The sequence below is a fragment of the Rhinoderma darwinii genome, chromosome 5 (genome assembly GCF_050947455.1).
Source record: "Rhinoderma darwinii isolate aRhiDar2 chromosome 5, aRhiDar2.hap1, whole genome shotgun sequence".
In the NCBI taxonomy this organism is placed as follows: Eukaryota; Metazoa; Chordata; class Amphibia; order Anura; family Rhinodermatidae; genus Rhinoderma; species Rhinoderma darwinii.
In genome coordinates this window covers 316124088-316144402 of record NC_134691.1, presented here as the reverse complement: position 1 = coordinate 316144402, position 20315 = coordinate 316124088, and the positions used below count along the sequence as shown (strand labels likewise).

The 20315-nt window shown below is 41.4% G+C and overlaps 1 protein-coding gene across 4 annotated transcripts in view; it reads left to right on the top strand.

The window, feature by feature from the left end:
* The window catches only part of WAC (WW domain containing adaptor with coiled-coil), a 77981-nt gene that overhangs the window by 5533 nt on the left and 52133 nt on the right, over nucleotides 1-20315 (top strand). The window lies entirely within an intron of this gene.

Sequence of the window (20315 nt, the reverse complement as noted above, 5' to 3'; positions counted from 1 at the left end):
GAAACCATTAGCAATGTTTCCGTCACCATTCATATCAATGGTGATGACACTCCGATCCTCAAGTACCACTCAAGTCATGATTTGAGAATCTCCAGTACAGATAACTGGGTCTTACTGATGCATTGACCCCAATTAAATCACCTCTGCGTGAACTGTTGAGCGGTTTCAGTTGAGGAGCGTTGGCCTAGACTTCAGTGACTCGCTTTACTCTTGTCATTCGTTTCCACAGCAGAAATCCTGCGTATATGAAGACGTCCCTGTTTTCATTGCTTGGTGCTGTGTAATTGAATAAGCGGTTACAGCATGATTCCCCGTACAGGGTGATACAGGGAGTCTTATCTACTTCTGTGTCATTTACTGAAGGAGGCAGTACTATCTATGTCTTCATCATTTAAGGGGAGGCAGTACTATCAGTTATCAGTTTGTACTTTTTCCCCTAGAATAGTGACCACCACACTACACTGAAACCTTAGCACAACGATGGTCACTGCTCTGATGTGGTCTGCTAGTATGGTACCACTCCCATGTCACAGGAGGTAAATAAGAAATTCCTTTCTGAAAAAGTAATGGCGTTATAATACATCTATTTTTTTTGGTGCTATTTTGTGTAAGCATTGGTCAGTGGTTCCCACCTTATCACTTCTGTAGACATAGCTTAACAGGGTATTCCCATCTAAGACATTTAAGGTGTATCCACAGGACATGCCATGAATGTCTGATAAATGCGGCTTTCAGCTCTAGAACCCGCACCTATCTCAAGAACACGGGCCTCAGTACTGCATGAAAACAGCTGAGCCAGTGGGATAACCCTTTAAGCAGCACTTCAATGCGAGAACCTTGCATACAGCATCCTAAATCTGACTTGGGCGTAGTAGGGGTGGTCATTATCCGCATTCAAAGCTTAAATGGACACTAACTTTTCAAACAACTTATGCTAATCTAACAGTATACCTGATAGATTATCTTTGTAATATACTTACTGTTAAAATTTAGTTTTAGCCATAAATTCTTTGAAGTTACTGCCACTAAGTGTCTCGCGTCCTGTAATCTGCTGTCCACCCCATTTTGGCAAGCAAAATCTGTCCCTGGTTACAGAGCAGAGGAGACTAATTGCAGGAAGTGGGGGTGTGTCTATTCACTGCCTGCCCGTAGAAGTCTTTGGAGGGGGGAGCAGGGAGAGACAGACCATGATGCGGCCCATATAAGTCTATAAAGGGGAGGTGAGAGCAGGAGCAGAAAGGAGACACAGGCTGCTGGTAAAATTTCTGTCGCTCCAGTGCAGGATTCTCAGCTACACAGCTCATTACTGCTGTATAACCTCCTCCATGATGCTGCAGCTTATATGATAGATAATTATAAAGCATTTGGCAAGTCAGAGCATGCTGGGAGTTGTAGCTTCACAACAACTGGAGTACCAAAGTCTGCTGAGCCATGTCCTAAAGGTTTGAGGGACCTGAGGAATTGTAAGCCTGATTCTCGAGATTTATTAAAACTAGGTAAAAGTGCATAGTAACTAAACAGCTTATCTTGTAAGGTGCTTTAAAAAAAACTGATTTGCTTGCTATCAGCAGCTGCTCTCCTTTTTTTTTTTTTTATTTTCCCTTTACTAGTTTTGGCAAATCTTCCTCAATGTGTGGTGTCTGCCATTCTCCAGCCACCCAGCTTGTCCTTCTCTATTAGCAGGAAAAATATTACATCAAAATATCACATATCAGTAATGTAGGCCATGGAAGTTTTTTTTTTTCTACATTTTATTAGTTAATGCACCACGTCCTATTCTGGCCATGCACCTAAGTTGAAAGATGACCAACTTTGACCCTTTTGCCATGCTATCACTTTAAAATTTTACGTGGCTGACCTTCTACCAAAAAAAAAAAAGTGATCTTTGATTTTGGAGATTTGTCGACTGAAACTAGGCATGACTGGTGTGATATTACTTTTTTTTAATTTTTTTTAAATTTAATTTTTTAATCTATGTTCCTGATCCGCCAGTTTAGTCTGACATTGATGGTCAGATCGTTCACCACATTGTGATCCTAAATTAAGTGTATACTCTAGTCTTTAAAGAGGCTCTGTCACCACATTATAAGTGCCCTATCTCCTACATAGTATGATCGGCGCTGTAATATAGATTACAGCAGTGTTTTTTTATTTAGAAAACTATCAATTTTCAACAAGTTATGACCTTTTTTAGCTTTATGCTAATGACTGTCTTAATGCCCAACTGGGTGTGTGTTTACTTTTGACCAAGTGGGCGTTGTGGAGAGAAGTGTATGACGCTGACCAATCAGTGACCAATCGGCATCATACACTTCTTTACATTCATGTACTCAGCACAGCGCGTGCTGTCGCTTACACCCACATTAACATTACCGAAGTGTCTTGAGAGTACATAGACATCGCTTCCAGCCGGGACGCGATGTCTATTAAACACTCCCGACACGTCGGTAACCTTAATGTGTGTCACTTACTCGATCACGCTTGCTGTCATTTACGGCGACATCACGCTGTAATTGACAGCAAGCGTGGTCTCGAGTAAGAGACACACATTAACGTTACCGAAGTGTCGGGAGTATTTAATAGACATCGCGTCCTGGCTGGAAGCGATGTCTATTACATAGTTAGTACGGCTGAAAAAAGACACATGTCCAACCAAGGGACGGCAAAAGGCCAGGTAGAAATTTCTACACATAGGAGCGAATGTTTTTGTTCTAGGAAATTATCTAAGCCTTTTTTAAAGCCATCTACTGTCCCTGCTGTGACGGCTCCTGCGGTGACTATCCCATAGATTCACTGTTCTCACAGTAAAGAAGACTTGTCGCCTCTGCAGGTTGAACCTTTTTTTTTTTCTCCAGACGGAGGGAGTGCCCCCTTGTTTTCTGAGGGGGTTTTACATGGAACAGGCTTTCACCATATTTTTTGTATGTGCCATCAATATATTTATATAAGTTAATCATGTCCCCCCTTAGTCGTCTCCTGTCAAGGCTAAATAGGTTTAATTCTTTTAATCTTTCCTCATAACTTAGATTCTCCATGCCCCTTATTAGCTTCGTTGCTCTTCTTTGTATTTTTTCCAACTCCAGGGCATCCTTTCTATGAACTGGAGCCCAGAACTGAACTGCATATTCTAGATGAGGCCTCACTAATGCTTTGTAAAGTGGTAATATTACATCCCTGTCCCGCGAGTCCATGCCTCTTTTAACCCCTTCAGGACGCAGCCCTTTTTCAAATTTTCTCCCTACCTTTCAAAAGCTGTAATTTTTTTATTTTTTTTCCGTCTCGCCATATGAGGGCTTGTTTTTTCCAGGACAAGTTGTAGTACAGGTTGATACGATTACGGCGATACCAAATTTGTTTTGTTTATGTTTTACCACTTTTAAAAATAAAATAAAAAAATCCATATGCTAAATTAAAAAAAACGTTTGTGTTGCCGTATTCTAAGAGCCATAACTTTATTTTTGCATCAATTTAGCGATGTGAGGGCTCAAGTTTTGTGGGGCGAGCTGTAGTTTTCACTGATACCATTTTGGGGTATATGCGACTTCTTGATCATTTTCTATTTCATTTTTTTGGAAATGTGCAAAGGGTTTTTTTTTTTTTTTAACTTTTAATACTTTATTGTTTTTGGAACATAACACAAATCTTTATTTAACAGGTTTTTTCCTTTTTTTTTAAAAATTGTTTTATTAGTCCCCCTAGGAGACTTGTAGCATTAGTCCCCCTAGGAGACTTGTAGCAGCGATTTAATGTATTGCAGTATATTGTGATTCTGACAGTCTTCTCTGAAGCCCTGCCAGAGGCAGAGCTTCAAAGGAGTACAAAGATGGCGGACCTGGGGGCTTTTGTTCCGCCCCCAGGCAGCCATAGTAACCGTTGTAATCGCCCACCTGATTCTAACACTATAAATGCAGTGGTCGCGATTGATCGCTGCATTTAAGGTGTTAAATGGGCGGAATCAAAGTAAACTTTGATTACGCTCATTGCATTGAGGTGTCGGCTGCGTGTAACAGCCGTCACCCGCTGTGTATGGAGCGAGCTCAGCCCGTGACCTCGCTCCATACTTCCCCTTAACCCTTATCACGTACAGTTATGTGATTTTGCGTGAAGTGGTTAATACACTACTACCTTGCTGTTATTTAGTTTGATTTACAAGTACACCCAGATCCTTCTCAACAAGTGACTCCCCCAGTGTAGCTCCCCCTAGGACATATGATGCCTGCAGGTTGTTGGTACCCAGGTGCATAACTTTACATTTATCTACATTAAACTTCATTTGCCAAGTGGACGCCCAAACACTTAGTGTGTCCAAATCAGCTTGTAAATTACGAACATCTTCCATAGTCTGAACTATATTACATAGCTTGGTGTCCTCTGCAAAAATAGAAATAGTGCTATTAATCCCATCTTCTATATCATTAATAAATAAGTTGAATAATCGTGGTCCCAGCGCTGAACCCTGGGGTACACCACTTATAACCGGGGACCATTCCGGGGACCATTCAGAGTCCAAAAATACTATATCCACAGCGGCCCCTCTGTCTAGGCTTCTGCTCACCTCTTCATAAAAACAATTTATGTACTCTCAAGACACTTCAGTAACGTTAATGTGGGTGTAAGTGAATACGAATGGAGAGAAGTGTCTAACTCTGGTCAATGTCACACACTCCTCTTTACTTTTGACCAAGTGGGCATTGTACATACACGTTTATTCAGATCATTAGCATAAAGCTAAAATAAGTCATAACCTGGTGAAAATTGATCGTTTTCCTAAGTAAAGACCACTTTTGTTATCTACATTAAAGCGCCTATCACATTATGTAGGAGATAGGCCACTTATAATGTGGTGACAGTCTCTTTAACCCCTTAAGGACGCAGCCTAGTTTGGGCCTTAAGGCTCAGAGCCCATTTCTCAAATCTGACATATTTCACTTTATGTGGTAATAACGTCGGAATGCTTAAACCTATCCAAGCGATTCTGAGATTGTTTTCTCGTGACACATTGGGCTTCATGTTTGTGGTAAAATTTGGTCGATATATTCAGTCTTTATTTGTGAAAAATTGCAAAATTTAGACAAAATTTACAAAAAATAGCATTTTTCAGAATTTAAATGTATCTGCTTGAAAAACAGACGGTTATACCACCCAAAATAGTTACTAGTTCACATTTCCCATATGTCTACTTTAGATTGGCATCGTTTTTTGAACATTATTTTATTTTTCTTGGACATTACAAGGCTTAGAACATAAACAGCAATTTCTCAAATTCTTAAGAAAATTTCAAAAGCCTTTTTTTGAAGGTGCCAGTTCAGTTCTGAAGTGGATTTGAGGGGCCTATGTATTAGAAACCCCCATAAAACACCCCATTTTAAAAACTAGACCCCTCAAAGTATTCAAAACAGCATATAGAAAGTTTTTTAACCCTTCAGGCATTTCACAGGAATTAAAGCAAAGTGGAAATGAAATTTGCAAATTTCATTTTTTCTGCTGAATTTCAATTTTATTCAATTTTTTTTTAGTAACAGAGAAGGTTTTACCAGAGAAATACTACTAAATATGTATTGTCCAGATTCTGCAGTTTTTAGAAATGTCCCACATGTGGCCCTACTGCGCTCGTGGAATAAAACACAAGCCCTAGAAGCAAAGAAGCACCTAGTGCATTTTGAGGCCTCTTTTTTATTAGAATATATTTTAGGCAGCATGCCAGGTTTGAAGAGGTGTTGAGGTATCAAAACAATGGAAACCCACCAGAAGTGACCCCATTTTGGAAATTACACCCCTCAAGGAATTCATTTATGGTTTTTGTTATCATTTTGACTGCACAGTTTTTTCACAGCACGTATTTGAATTGGGCTGTGAAATGAAAAAAATGATATTTTTTCCAATAAGATGTCATTTTTGATCAAAATTTCTTATTTTCACAAGGAACAACATACCCCATTTTGTTGCCCAATTTGTCCTTAGTGCGGCAATACCCCATTTGTGGTGATAAACTGCCGTTTGGGCCCATGGGAGGGCTCAGAAGAAAAGGACCACCATTTGGCCTACTGGAGCTTTTCTGGTGCTAAGTCATGTATGCAGAAGCCCCTGAGGTACCAGTACAGTTGAAACCCCCGAGAAGTGACCCCATTTTAAAAACTACACCCCTTAAGACATTCATCTAGAGGTGTAGTAAGCATTTTGACCCCACAGGTACTGTGTAAAAGATAATGCGCAGCAGATGGTGCAGTGTGAGATTTGCAATTTTATATATATATATGGCATGTCAGTGTCCGATATATTGTGCCCAGCATGCGCCACCGGAGATATACACCCCTTAAATTGTAATGTGGGTTCTCCTGGGTACGGCAATACCCTACATGTGGCTGTTATCAGCTGCCTGGGCACACGGCAGGGCTTAGAAGGGAAGGACCACCATTTGGCCTACTGGAGCTTTTCTGGTGCTAAGTCATGTATGCAGAAGCCCCTGAGGTATCAGTACAGTTGAAACCCCCGAGAAGTGACCCCATTTTAAAAACTACACCCCTTAGACATTCATCTAGAGGTGTAGTGAGCATTTTGACCCCACAGGTACTGTGTAAAAGATAATGCGCAGCAGATGGTGCAGTGTGAGATTTGCAATTTTATATATATATATGCCATTTCAGTGTCCAATATAGTGTGCCCAGCATGCGCCACCGGAGATATACACCCCTTCAATTGTAATGTGGGTTCTCCTGGGTACGGCAATACCCTACATGTGGCTGTTATCAGCTGCCTGGGCATACGGCAGGGCTCAGAAGGGAAAGATGAGGGGGGTAAGCTGTGCGGAGTGCATCAGGGTAAATTAAAAATCAAGGGATGTATGATACATTTTAAAACAATCTTTTATACAGAGCCCTGGTTTTTCGGGACACGTGTCACATTGGTATATTGTGTTCTTCCTTATCCCCCTCTTATAGCAGACTCTGCACCTCTTTTGACTCTTTCCCTTTCCACCGGTTTGGGGAACTTCTCCTGGAAAGTGTTGCCCTGGTACGATGCGTGTGGCCTCGCTTCCAGAAGTACTGGGTGCCCCCCTTCCTGGTCCCTAAAGATTAGATCTTGAAATTCCAGGAAAGTTCCCCTCTGGCCTGCACATCGACGTAGCACGTACGCATTGTACAAAGCCATCTGTATGATGTGCCCGGCCAGCTTCTTATACCACACCGCATGGCGCTGTAGGGCTTCAGGACTTGATTTGACAAATCCATCCCTCCCATGTACCTATTGTAGTCCAGGATGCAGTCTGGTTTGCGGGTGGCCTTTCCTTCATATATCCTAAATCTGTAGATATACCCTGATGCACTCTCGCACAGCTTATACATCTTCACGCCATACCTTGCCCTCTTACCTGGCAGGTACTGGCGGAATTGAACCCTCCCTTTAAAATGTACCAGGGACTCATCAATAGAAAAACACTTCTCGGGGGTGTATGCTTGGGAAAACCGGGCACTGGAACGGTCTAATAGGGGTCTCCGTTTATACAAACGGTCAAAACTGGGGTAATCTCGGGGTGGGCACGGCTCATTATCAGTATAATGTAAGAAGCGAAGTATTGCCTCATTTATTTATTTTTTTAGGTTCCAGTTCATTTCTGAAGTTGCTTTGAGGGGCCCATATATTAGAAACCCCTATCAAACACCCCATTTTAGAAACTAGACCCCTCAAAGTATTCACAACAGCATTTAGAAAGTTTATGAACCCTTTAGGTGTTTCACAGAAATTTAGAGCAAAGTAGAGGTGAAATTTACTCTTTTTATACCATTTTTTTAATAACACAAAATGATTTATCAGAGAAACGCAACTTAATACGTATTGCCCAGATTCTGCAGTTTAGAGAAATATCCCACATGTGGCCCTAGTGCGGTAATGGACTGAAGCGCCGGCCTCCGAAGCAAAGGAGCACCTAGCGGATTTTGAGCCCTCTTTTTTATTAGGCACCATGTCCGGTTTGAAGAGGTCTTGTGGTGCCAAAACATTGGAAACCCCCCAAAAGTGACCCCAATTTTGAAACTAGACCCCTTGAGGAATCCATTGTAGTTTTCTTGGGGTGCATGCGGCTTTTTGATCAGTTTTTATTCTATTTTTAGGTGGCGTGGTGACTAATAAACAGCAATTCTACTATTGTTTTTGTATACTTTTTTTTTTTACAGCATTCACCGTGCGCTATAAATGACACATTCACTTTATTCTGCGGGGCGATACGATTACGGCGATACCAGATGTTTATAGTTTTTTTTGATGTCTTATGGCGTTTGCACAATAAAATACGTTTTGTAAACAATCATTCACTTTTTGTGTTACCTTATTCTAAGAGCCAGAACGTTTTTATTTTTCAATCAATAAAGCCGTGCGAGGACTTATTTTTTGCGTAACGAACTGAAGTTTCAATCATTACCATTTTTCGGGACATGCGACTTTTTGATCTCTTTTTATTCCATTTTTTGGGAGGTGAAGTGACCAAACAATTGTGATTGTGGTACGGTTTATTAATATATTTTTTTACGGCGTTCACCGTGCGGGATAAATAACAAAATAATTTTGTAGTTCAGGCCGTTACGGTCGCGGCGATACCAATTATGTATAGTTTATTTGTTTATATATTTAAATTAATTATAAATGACTGATAAGGGAAAAAGTGGGACTTTTACTTTTATTACTTTTAAAATTTTTATTTTCTTATTTTTACACATCTTTTTTTAACTTTTTTTTTACTTTATTACTTTGTCCCACTAGGGGACTTGAGGACAGGAGGCCCTGATCGCTATTCTAATACACTGCACTACATGCGTAGTGCAGTGTATTAGAGCTGTCAGCTACTCACTGACAGCAAGCATAGTGGGTCCTGACGTTGTCAGGACCCACTAGGCTTCCGTCTATGGCATAGCCGGACGCCATTGTTTGGTGTCCGGTTGCCATAGTCACCATCGCCGGCCGCTATCGTGTAGCAGGCCGGCGATGGCGGATTAACCCCTAAGAAGCCGCGATCGCTATTGAACGCGGCTTCTGAGGGGTTAATCGGCGGGGGAGCTCCGCGATCGGTCCCGGCACATTGAGCAGTGATAGTCTGCTGTCGGAAACAGCAGCTATCACAGCTCATGAACGCGCACCGCGCGAACGGCGCCGTGTTTACTCCATGACCTACTATTAGGTCACTGAGCGCGAACGCTACAGTTAGCATGACCTAATAGTAGGTCATGGAGCGTTAAGGGGCTAAAGAAGCACTCCGTTTTTTTTTTTGTTTTTTTTTTCTTGTTTGAAAATATGATTAGGTGAAAGGTACTTGGGTGTATTGGATTACCGGACACTTTATTAGACAGTTTAGCAAACGCTGTAGGATATGGGTGTTCAGAGTGGAGCTCACGTGACCCAACGACTGTCGGCAACGGTGCGTCTAGCTATCCAATAGTACCAAGTAAGCCAATACACCTCGCTACCTTTCGGCCAATAACATTTTCAAATGGGGGCGGGGGGATCTAAATTTCGACTGATCTCTTTAACTGTAATCGCCCTTTAAAAAACAAGGAAACTAAAATTGTAAAGTACAAATCATACTGAGGTTTTTCCATCTCGGACATGGCGTTTCCACTGGAGGCCACTTCTAGACAGACTGAATTGTGAGGTGACAGAGTACTGTTCTGTAAATCCAATAGACTGCAATGGCACGAGCAGCTACAATGTTCTCCCGATAGGTTGGGGTACCAATGATGATAAACGTCTATGGTAGGAAAAAAACCTTTAAATAAACAAATGCTTATAATATTCAGACACGTAAATGGAGGTTCTTATTACTGGATATACATGAGTTAAGTTAGTCATTATAGGGCAGGCGTTTTTCTGAATTTCCTGCCTGTGTTCCCATTGATGAACACTACACTTATCCTCTCCCTAGCTGAAATGATAGGTTAAGGTTTAGAATGATCGGTTAAGGTTTAGAATGATCGGTTAAGGTTTAGAATGATCGGTTAAGGTTTAGAATGATCGGTTAATGTTTAGAATGATCGGTTAAGGTTTAGAATGATCGGTTAATGTTTAGAATGATCGGTTAATGTTTAGAATGATCGGTTAAGGTTTAGAATGATCGGTTAAGGTTTAGAATGATCGGTTAAGGTTTAGAATGATCGGTTAATGTTTAGAATGATCGGTTAATGTTTAGAATGATCGGTTAAGGTTTAGAATGATCGGTTAAGGTTTAGAATGATCGGTTAAGGTTTAGACTGATCGGTTAAGGTTTAGACTGATCGGTTAAGGTTTAGACTGATCGGTTAAGGTTTAGACTGATCGGTTAAGGTTTAGACTGATCGGTTAAGGTTTAGACTGATCGGTTAAGGTTTAGAATGATCGGTTAAGGTTTAGAATGATCGGTTAAGGTTTAGAATGATGGGTTAAGGTTTAGAATGATGGGTTAAGGTTTAGAATGATGGGTTAAGGTTTAGAATGATGGGTTAAGGTTTAGAATGATGGGTTAAGGTTTAGAATGATGGGTTAAGGTTTAGAATGATGGGTTAAGGTTTAGAATGATGGGTTAAGGTTTAGAATGATGGGTTAAGGTTTAGAATGATGGGTTAAGGTTTAGAATGATGGGTTAAGGTTTAGAATGATGGGTTAAGGTTTAGAATGATGGGTTAAGGTTTAGAATGATGGGTTAAGGTTTAGAATGATGGGTTAAGGTTTAGAATGATCGGTTAAGGTTTAGAATGATCGGTTAAGGTTTAGAATGATCGGTTACGTTCATTGCACAGCAAGAAATTTCAGGTTTGGTGTTTCTCTGTTAGAATTCACTAGCGTCTCCATTAAACTTTATACGTAGTGTTAGTGTCTCCATTAGAAATGTTTATTCCGTGCGCATCATATTCATCTTTCATGCAACCATTGGATGTCAATTGCAGACGACGTCTCCAGAATGGCAATATCCTTTCTAAATTCCAGGTACTACTTTGTTCAAGTGATAAAGGTAAAGTCATGTTAAAAGTGAATAATCGATCACACTGACTTGTATGTCCTTATCTAAACACTGTGAAAGATTTGTATTCTGTCAGGGTATATTCACACTTAGACATTTCTGCAACAAATATACTAACTGTCCCATTCATCTGAATGGGGTTTGCAGAAACAACCCCATTCATATGTATGGAACAGATTCTGCTGTGTGTGAACATATCCTTCTAGTCCAAATGGAGGTGTTTTTTTTGTTGCATGATAGATACAGGCCATTATCTGCATGGCACATGTTTTCCCACACCAGCAGTGACTAGGTATGAGAAGATGTTGGAATTTTGACAGAATTTAATGTGCAATGAAAACATTATTTTAAGTTTATTCTGCGGGTCAATACGGTTACGGCAATACCAAATAAATAGGGTTTTAGTTGTAAAATATAGAAAAAAAAACTACCGTATATGTCGGCGTATAAGACGACTGGGCGTATAAGACGACCCCCAACTTTTACCCTTAAAATATAGAATTTAAGATATACTCACCATTTCGTGCAGGAGCGCTTCACTATGGCCATCGGCGGCAGGACCCAGGACTCTGTCTCTTTGAACTCGCGCATGCGCAGATAGGCGAGGTACATGATGGGGTTAATTACTATTAATGTGAGGAACATGGAGGGTAAATTCATCGCACCTCGCGCCTCACATTAATAAGTGAATGAAAGCCGTGTTTATTTCATTTTTTTACAGCGTACACATCATAAATGATGCAAAAACATTGTTGTCCGCGCCATTACTGAATGTGTGTATTTTATGTATTGAGACTTATTTTAATGTTTATTGTAAAAAAGGTGAAGGTGTATTTTTTTTAAAATGTAACCATACTTTGTTTTTACTTTATTTTTAAACTTTAATGTACTGACATATATCAGATATGTGCCAGTACATTAGCCTGTGGACGGATAGCACACAGGCAGTTGTTAGGACATACTTGGGTATATCCTAACAACAAGAGATATGGTCAGACAGCCCTGGGGTCCGTCAATAGACCCTGGGCTGTCTGCCCATATATGGTATGGCCCTCGATCGCGTCACAGGAATTCCCTGTGACGCGATCCAGGGGCATCCCCCCTTCTCACTTTCCCCTGAATGCTGCAGTCAGCTGTGATCGCAGCATTCACGGGAATAACGGCGGAGATGAGAGGTTCTCTGATCTCCGGCGTTATAGAGCGGGGCTGCGGCTGTGTAATACAGCCATTGCCCCGCTCCTGACAGGAAGTGCGCGCGCGGTCAGCATGAGGAGATGCGGCCGGCGCTGCACTAATGAGCGGCAGTTCAGGCACTGAAGACAACATGGGGGTGCTTTGTAGCGCGCCCGCCATGTTCTGTCTTCAGTGCCGCAGATCATTAGTGCAGCGCCGGCCGCATCACATGATGCTGACCCCGCGCGCATATGTCAGGACTCAGGAGCGGGGCTGTGGCTGAATTACACAGCCGCAGCCCCGCTCTCATAGTCATGTGTACTATACTGAGCTGTGCGGCTGCAACGTGCATCCCTAATATCCGACAATATCCGGCATATAAGACGACCCCACACTTTTGACATTTTTTTAAGGGTGTAGAAAGTCGTCTTGTACGCCGATATATACGGTAAGTATTTATTTTGTGTAGCCAAATTCTGAGAGCCATGACTTTTTTATTTTTCCATCGATGTGGTATGAGGGCTTATTTTTTGCGGCATAAGCTGTAGTTTTTAATACTATTTTGGGGTACATGCGACGTTTTGATATTTTTATTCAATTTTTTTTGTGGGAGATTAGGTGACCAAAAAATAGCTATTCTGGCGGCTTTACAATTTTTTATTTTTTACGTCCTACACCGTGCGGGTTAAATAATGAGATATAGTAATAGTTCAGACTATTACGGATGCGGCAATACCAATTATGTTTTTATTTTTTTCCTGTGCTCCAGGTGGAAAATAGGAAAGGGTTTTTTTAACTTATTTTTTTTATTTTTGAAATATTTTTTTTTTACTAGTTTTACTTTTTTTTTTTTATTAGTCTCCCAAGGGGACTTCAACCAGCGACGGATTGCAGTATATAGTCTTTCTGACAGGCTTCTATTAAGCCCTGCCAGAGGCAGGGCTTAGCAGGAGCACAAAGATGGCGGACCTCAGGGCTTTCATTAGGCAGCCATAGCAACAATCGCCACCCCGCGATTGGGGGTTGCCCCCTCTTTCTAACGATTTAAATGCCGCGGTCGCTATTGACTGCTGCATTTAACGGGTTAAACATACAGCCAACACCTGCATTGTATGGAGCGGGATCACTCCGTGGGCCCGTTCCATACTCCCCCCCCCCCCCCCCCCCCCCCCACCCGGCTATGACGTATGGATGTGTCCAAGGTTGGGAAGGGGTTATCCGGGATGCAAACCTTTTTTATTAATCGCATGAAATGAATAAACAAAAAAAAGCAATACTTGCCTTTCCTTGCCCCCGGCGATCCGTCACTGAGGCTTCAGCGGTTCTTCTGGTGGTTTACATGCAGGTAGATGGTGACTGCTGCAGACAATCATTGCGCTCAGCGGTTGCATTATGTCAGAAATACGATTAGCCACCAGTGAGCCCTGCTGAGCCTTCAGCAGAACCTGAGTTAGAGCACTATAGAAGCCTATGGTGCTCTAACTCCAGTCCCAATCACCCGCGGGGGATACAGATGTTGCGTCCATAATACGGGGTAAAAAGAGCCCCTGTATTACGCTCGTGTGAAAGCGGTCTTAGGTTTATCAGGGTACACTCAACGACAGTGTGCCACGCGGCACCAAATTACCACTTTTTTTTGGGCCGCGTGACTTGCCTTACACATTGAAATCAGGTACTTCAGCTGTTGAAGCAGTGTGGCCAAAAACCACATCCCAAAAATGTGGCATTTAACGGTAAAACCGTGCGCCATACAGTTGTGTACGGGCAGGCTGACACGGTTTTGGATTTCGTTGTTCGGTACCTGTACAGATCTCCTTTCTGAATGATTTATTAGCTCAATGACTTTTTAATTTAGGCACAGGTTCATACATTCCACTGTCTGAACATAAGAGTTCCATCTATGCTATGAGCAAAGCAAGCAAAATGGATGGAATTGTTATCAATTTTGTCATTTCCATCTGTGGCAAACTAGCTGGTGTAACATCATTACTAAGAATCAGGAGACATGTCAGAGCTTGATTTGCGGTTTTATAAGCTAGATAGTGACCATATGGTTCTAAATAAAAAAAATGTTAAGGGCGTATTCCCAACTAAATATTTATTACCAATCCAGGCAGGACGAGAATTGAGTGCCCCTCCGTCTTCGTTCTGAAGAAAAGTGCGGGGCTTAGGTGGGACCCAAATCTGTCACGTTTATGGCCAATACTTCAGTTGGGAATGCCCCTTTAATGAGCTACCCCAATCCAACCATTAGAAGATTGTAAATAGGGTCTATACCTAGTCCCAATATACAGCAGCTGTAGTAGATTATAAAGATGACAGCACTAGTATGTACAGAAAAAAAATCTCTATTATATTCAGTAACACTTTAATCACAATACATAAATGACATATCAGTGACGGGCACCTTTTTAAAGAGAACCTGTCATTGGGTTTGGGGCCACTAAGCCACCAGCATGTCATGCAGCTGGGGTTTAGCATTTCAATCATACCGTTTTGGCATTAGGTTATAATGGAATTTATAAATTATGAGCGAAATCTTGAGGTTAATCCAGCAGCATGAGGTGCAGGTAAAGCCAAGCGACCAAACTCCTCTACACTGGGTCTACTGTCCCCGGCTTTATCTGTGCAATGTGATATGCTGGTGGTTTAGTGGCCCTAAATATCAAGTTACCTTTTTAAATATCTGGAAACAATATAAAAGTAACAAATTTCTACATCAAATGTAAACTTCTTGGGTACAATACCTTATGTCATACTACTATGCATGCAATACGAGTGGAGGTGGGTGGAATATCCGCTAATGAAAAGTTTCTCTCTTTCCATTGTTTTACTAACTGGATGAAAGCTTGTTCTGCTCATGTGGTGATCACACAGACGCACGGCTCGTTACAAGGCACCGCTCCGATAACTAAAACCATGTACCTGTGTGATCGTCACGTGACCAGGTGAGTCTTTCCTCCCCCTCCCCCGGAAGCAAACAATGAAGGTTTATATTGAATAACCGCGAGCAGAGATCTTGAAAACCGCGAGCACTTAATACAGGAAGTGAATTGGGCAATTGTGTAACTTTTCATTATATAAAGCACAACATTTGTGCTGAAATTGGCATACTGCTTTTATTGCCAGTGAACATCCATAATTAGTTATTTTTTACCTCGCCACTGTTAGAAAGGTGTGTTTTTCTCATATATATATATATTCTTGTTAACCGGCGAATTCATGTAATGTGTCTATTCTCACTACTTGTAATACTACAATATGCAAGTGCTTTTCCTAGTCTATCGTACTTGATGATCACATTAGTGATAAATGCTTTTGGCTTTAGCTGTGATTGCTTGCTGGGCAGGTAAAAATTATTTTTTTTCTGGTAATATGAATACAGCAGTAATTGGTCAAGAAGTACTACACCCCCCCCCTAATTTTTTTTTTTTTTACTGAAGATGGAATAAATAAGAGTTTATTCCTAAAGATAAACTTAATTTTCACCTAATACGGCCTAATAGTTGAGACGTTGGAGTCCTTTTTAATGTGGTTTTTCCATAATTTCACTATATGTGATTGTTGGGGGTCTGACTTTTGGGACCTCCCCATATCATGAGAACGTGTTTACCTTGCCGTTCCTGGGAGCCCAGCAGGAATGGATCAGTAGTGCACATGGTCTAGCATGCGCAGCATGGCTTCATTCATATGGGGCTCCCAGAAATGGCAAGGTAAGCCTGTTCTCGTGATCGGTGGGGGCCCAGCGCTCGGACCCCCACCAATCAAAGATTTATTGCATATCTTGTGGATAGGTGATAAATTAACGATTAGGAGGAACTGTGGGGAGACCCAGTTTTATTAGTCATACATTTCTGTTTAACCCCTTCCTGCTTCAGCCATTTTGTGGATTTTCACTTGTTTTTTGCTCGCCACTTTCCAAAAAGCTGTAACGTCTTTTGTTATTTTTCCCCATCAATATTGCCGTATGAGGGCTTGTTCTTTGCTTAACGAGTTGTTGTAGATTTTCACAGCGCCATGTATATTACCATATAATCTAGTGGGAAACTGGGGAAAAAATATTTGTGGGGTGGAAAGAAAAAAACCCCAGCGATTTACTTAATCTTTTGGTTGGTTTTGTTTTTACGGCGTTCAAAAACAGCATGTTAACTTCATGCAATACGATTACAGCGATACCAAATTTTTTTATTTTATTTATTTATTTTATTTTTTTTCACCACTTTTACAATGAAAACGTATTAACATTTTTTTTTCGTTTTATCACCATATTCAGAGAGCAATAACTTTTTCATTTTTCCGTCGAAATAGCGGTCCCCCTAGGGGGACTTGAACCAGCGATCGCTGGATCACCTGCACAATATACTGCAATACTAATGTATTGCGATATATCGTGATACTAACAGTCTCCTAAGGAGCCCTGCCATAGCCCATAGGAGTACAAAGATGGTGGACCTGGGGGCCTTCGTCAGGCTGCCATGCCAACCAGTGTTACATGGGTTCTGTTTTTAGTAATTTAAATGCTGCGGTCGCTATTGACCACGGCATTTCATGGGTAAAACAAGCAGGCTCGCCCTCTAGCAGGAACCTGCTTGTTACCCAGATGTGTCGGCTATAACACACAGCCAACACACGTTATATGGAGCGGCTCAGCCCTTGAGCCCGCTCCATACTCTTTCCCCCCCACCCCATCCGACGTTGTCGGGAAGGGGGTCAAAGTAGTTAAATATTCCAGTAGTTTGACAACATCGGTGGACAAAGTTTGAGAGGGTAAACGTGCTACAGTTTTTTTTGTTTTTTTTTAAAATGTATTCTTCTATACATACCTACCTACTTTTTTATTTTTTTTTGGGCTGTGGAGGTTGTAGTTTCTGCACTTGGTGAGCGGAAACTGAAGGCAGAAGCAGCTGGTCTTACTACTGCACACAGTCCTTAGGCCCCATTCACATTGCGTTTTGTGCTATCCACTGAGCGTGCATCGTTTTTAAACACTAAAAAAAAGTATTTCAACGCATAGCTCCGCATAAACATAGACTATAATGTGTCAAACGTAGATAAATATATCATCTGTTTGTCATGGTCTACATTGGGATAGTTTTTTTTTGTTTTTTTTTGTTTAAGTACTGAAAAGCGTAGTCTGCTACTCTATTCTTCAAAAAAAGGTATACGCGACTTAACTTTTTTAGCTTTGATCTCAATGGACGACATATGCAAACGTAATGCTATATGTTTATCCGTTTACATACAGTATTCACTTAATTTTTATTTATTTTTTTATTTTTTTTTTACTTAAAAGATGGACAAACGTATGCTGACGTATGAGTATACGCTAAACGTACACGCTATAAAAAGAACTCGTAAACCAGAAATGGTTCATGTTTGTATACGATTTCAATGGTCCACACTTAAATAAAAATAATCGTATATCCTCGGTGGATAGCACAAAAGCGATGTGAATGGGGCCTTGCTTTTGAAGCACGGTCAAGTTTCCTTTTTTTGGTTGGAAATATTCTTTGAAGCACAACTTCGCAATCTTTTTCCAGTAAGGCCTCACCAGCCACTAGTGATTCCAAAGGCTTCAGCATTAATTGTAGTCCAGATAAAAAATTTTTTTAAGAGTTTTCCTAAAATTAGACTCCTGAACCTAGTAGTCAGTTCAGTTGCTAAACCAATTTGTGTATAGGTTCAGACAGCACCAGATACGTGGAAGGATGGGGTTTTGCACGTATAGGGGCCCAACCCAAATAGGAGTATAAGAGTATCCGGCACACCAATTTTGAAACAAAGGTATTCTACCGCCATGAGACAGCGGCCAGCTGCTATCTGCACCACTAGCGCTCATCTAAGCAGTTTTCCAGCACGGCGAAGTGCCTGATGAAGGTCGCTTTGGCCGAAACGTCGCACTCTGCCACTGGCATTAAAAACCAAATGAAAATACCTTTTATTTCAAAATTGGTGTGCCGGATACTCTTCTATACTCTGTTGCTAAACCAGACATCACTGCAGCCAGAGAAAGACTTGTGCAGTTTATAATCCCTTATATTAAAACGAACTACTGAGACCTGCTTTAAAGAGAATGTGTTGCTAGATTTAATTTTTTTAATTTTTTTAGTAAAACCATGATTTGAGTGATTACACATTGTTTGAATTTTTTCACAAGTCAGGAAATATTATAAATAAGATTCTAATTTATAAAATTTCCATGTGCTGGGCACTAGAGGGAGCAGTTCCCAAAATTTCAGCATGGTCAATGTGGTAAAGCAACCTCATTGCTTTATGCTGCAAATTTTGGGGTAGACACACTCGCTCTAGTGTCCTCGCACAATCCCCCCCCCCCTCCCTTATTCTGGCAAGTGGCAGGAGAAGGAGGGGTTTGAATCTTCAAACCTCCTACACTGTGTGCCGCCATTTTCTGAGCGACTGCACAGTGTAGGAGGATTAGATACAGGGCTCAGCAGACAGTATAACACGAACATGCACGAACATAACTTAGCTGCTCCTGCCGTCTCTGCTCCTATGCCTTGCGCCTTCGCTTCCTTGAACATATGGCCGCGGCCGGAAGTCGTCATCTTACTGTCCGGCAGCGGCTTCCGGTCCACATGAAAATGGCGCCGGATTTCGCTCTGCGAACGAGCTTTGTTTTGGTCTGTGTTCCCGCACAGACGGTGTACTCTGCAGAGAGTGGAACGGCTCTGTTAATGGACACATACAGAGATGAACAAAAAATGGCAGCCCCCATAGAGAAGTAAAAGTAAGAAAAAAGTAGAACACAAATAAAATTTATTTTAATATCATACTAAAAGCAATATGATAAAAAAAGTGTCATGAATTTATATATTTATTTTTTTTTTTTTTTAAGTGGACTGATCGGGTGAACTTCGGTCATGGCAGCTATCAGCCGATGAATGAGCAAATGGCTTCATTGTCGGCTGATTGGTCTCTCTTATGCTGCCATAAGAATGATTGTTTGCGGAAGCACATCTTTCTGCCGACTGTATGGGAGTGAAACGCTGCATTAACAATCAGTTGCCCCCCCCCCCCCCCCCATATCACTATGATCATAGCTTCATGTAAATAGAACAAACGAATGCCGATCGACATGTCATTACCGATCGGCACTCGTTACCAGGCAGGGATCTGCCTGTGTAAAAAGGCCCCCTGCGTAAAAACCGGGAAACCTCATCCACATGCTGCTGAACAATTTCTGCTCGGAAATCAGAATATGCTGCGTGTTTTCAAATCTGTCCCATGCTCATTCTGTTGTGGATGATTGCTGCGGAGTTCACCCTTTTTTTTGCACACAATGTTTTTCTGTCTGCTCAGGGGCAGAAAGTTCTGTGCGTTTTGGACTTTCTGGTCACTGTGCATGCTACTAGTTGGATAAATACGGTCTTAAATAGTGCAGCAGTTGCATTGCGTAAGTTAGGGCTGCACGATGCATCGAAAAATCCATACTATTTCGCTGCTGTGCACCCTCAAACGGTTCAGTACTGTGAATTCATGTATTTTGATACTAAGCTGCATGGTCCCACAGCTTAGTATTGTAATACATCAATTTAGTGACTGGCATAATGTGATTAGCGGCGCTGCCGGCCCTCAAGACCTAGAACGTGGCGCATACACTTCACAGCGCCCCGCGTTCTGTCTTCAGTGACTGCAGCTCATTAGTGCAGCGCCGGCCGCATCACATGCTGATCAGGAGCGAGGCAATGGCTGCAATACAGCCTCAGACATGCTCTAACGGCGGAGATCGGAAAAACCGCTCATCTCCGTCCTATATCTCCTTGAATGCCGCTATCAAAGCCGACTGCGACATTCAAAGGGAAAATAAGAAAATAATCCCCCCCATTTGATCACGTCACAGGAAATCACTATCACGGGACATACCTTATATGGACAGAAAGCCCAGGGTCCATTGAGGGACCCCAGGGAGGTCTGAGCATATTTCCTGTTAGGGCATACTTAGTACACAGGCAGTTGTTAGGGAATACCTGTAAGTACACAGACTAATGTACTGGCATGTAGATGTATACCGGTTAATTAAAGTTTATAAAAATAAAGCAAAACTAATAAAAAAAAATAAAAAATAAAAATCTGAAAAAAACACAAATGCTCATACAGCTATATTGACCAAAAAAATAAATAAGTTATGATTGACGGGATG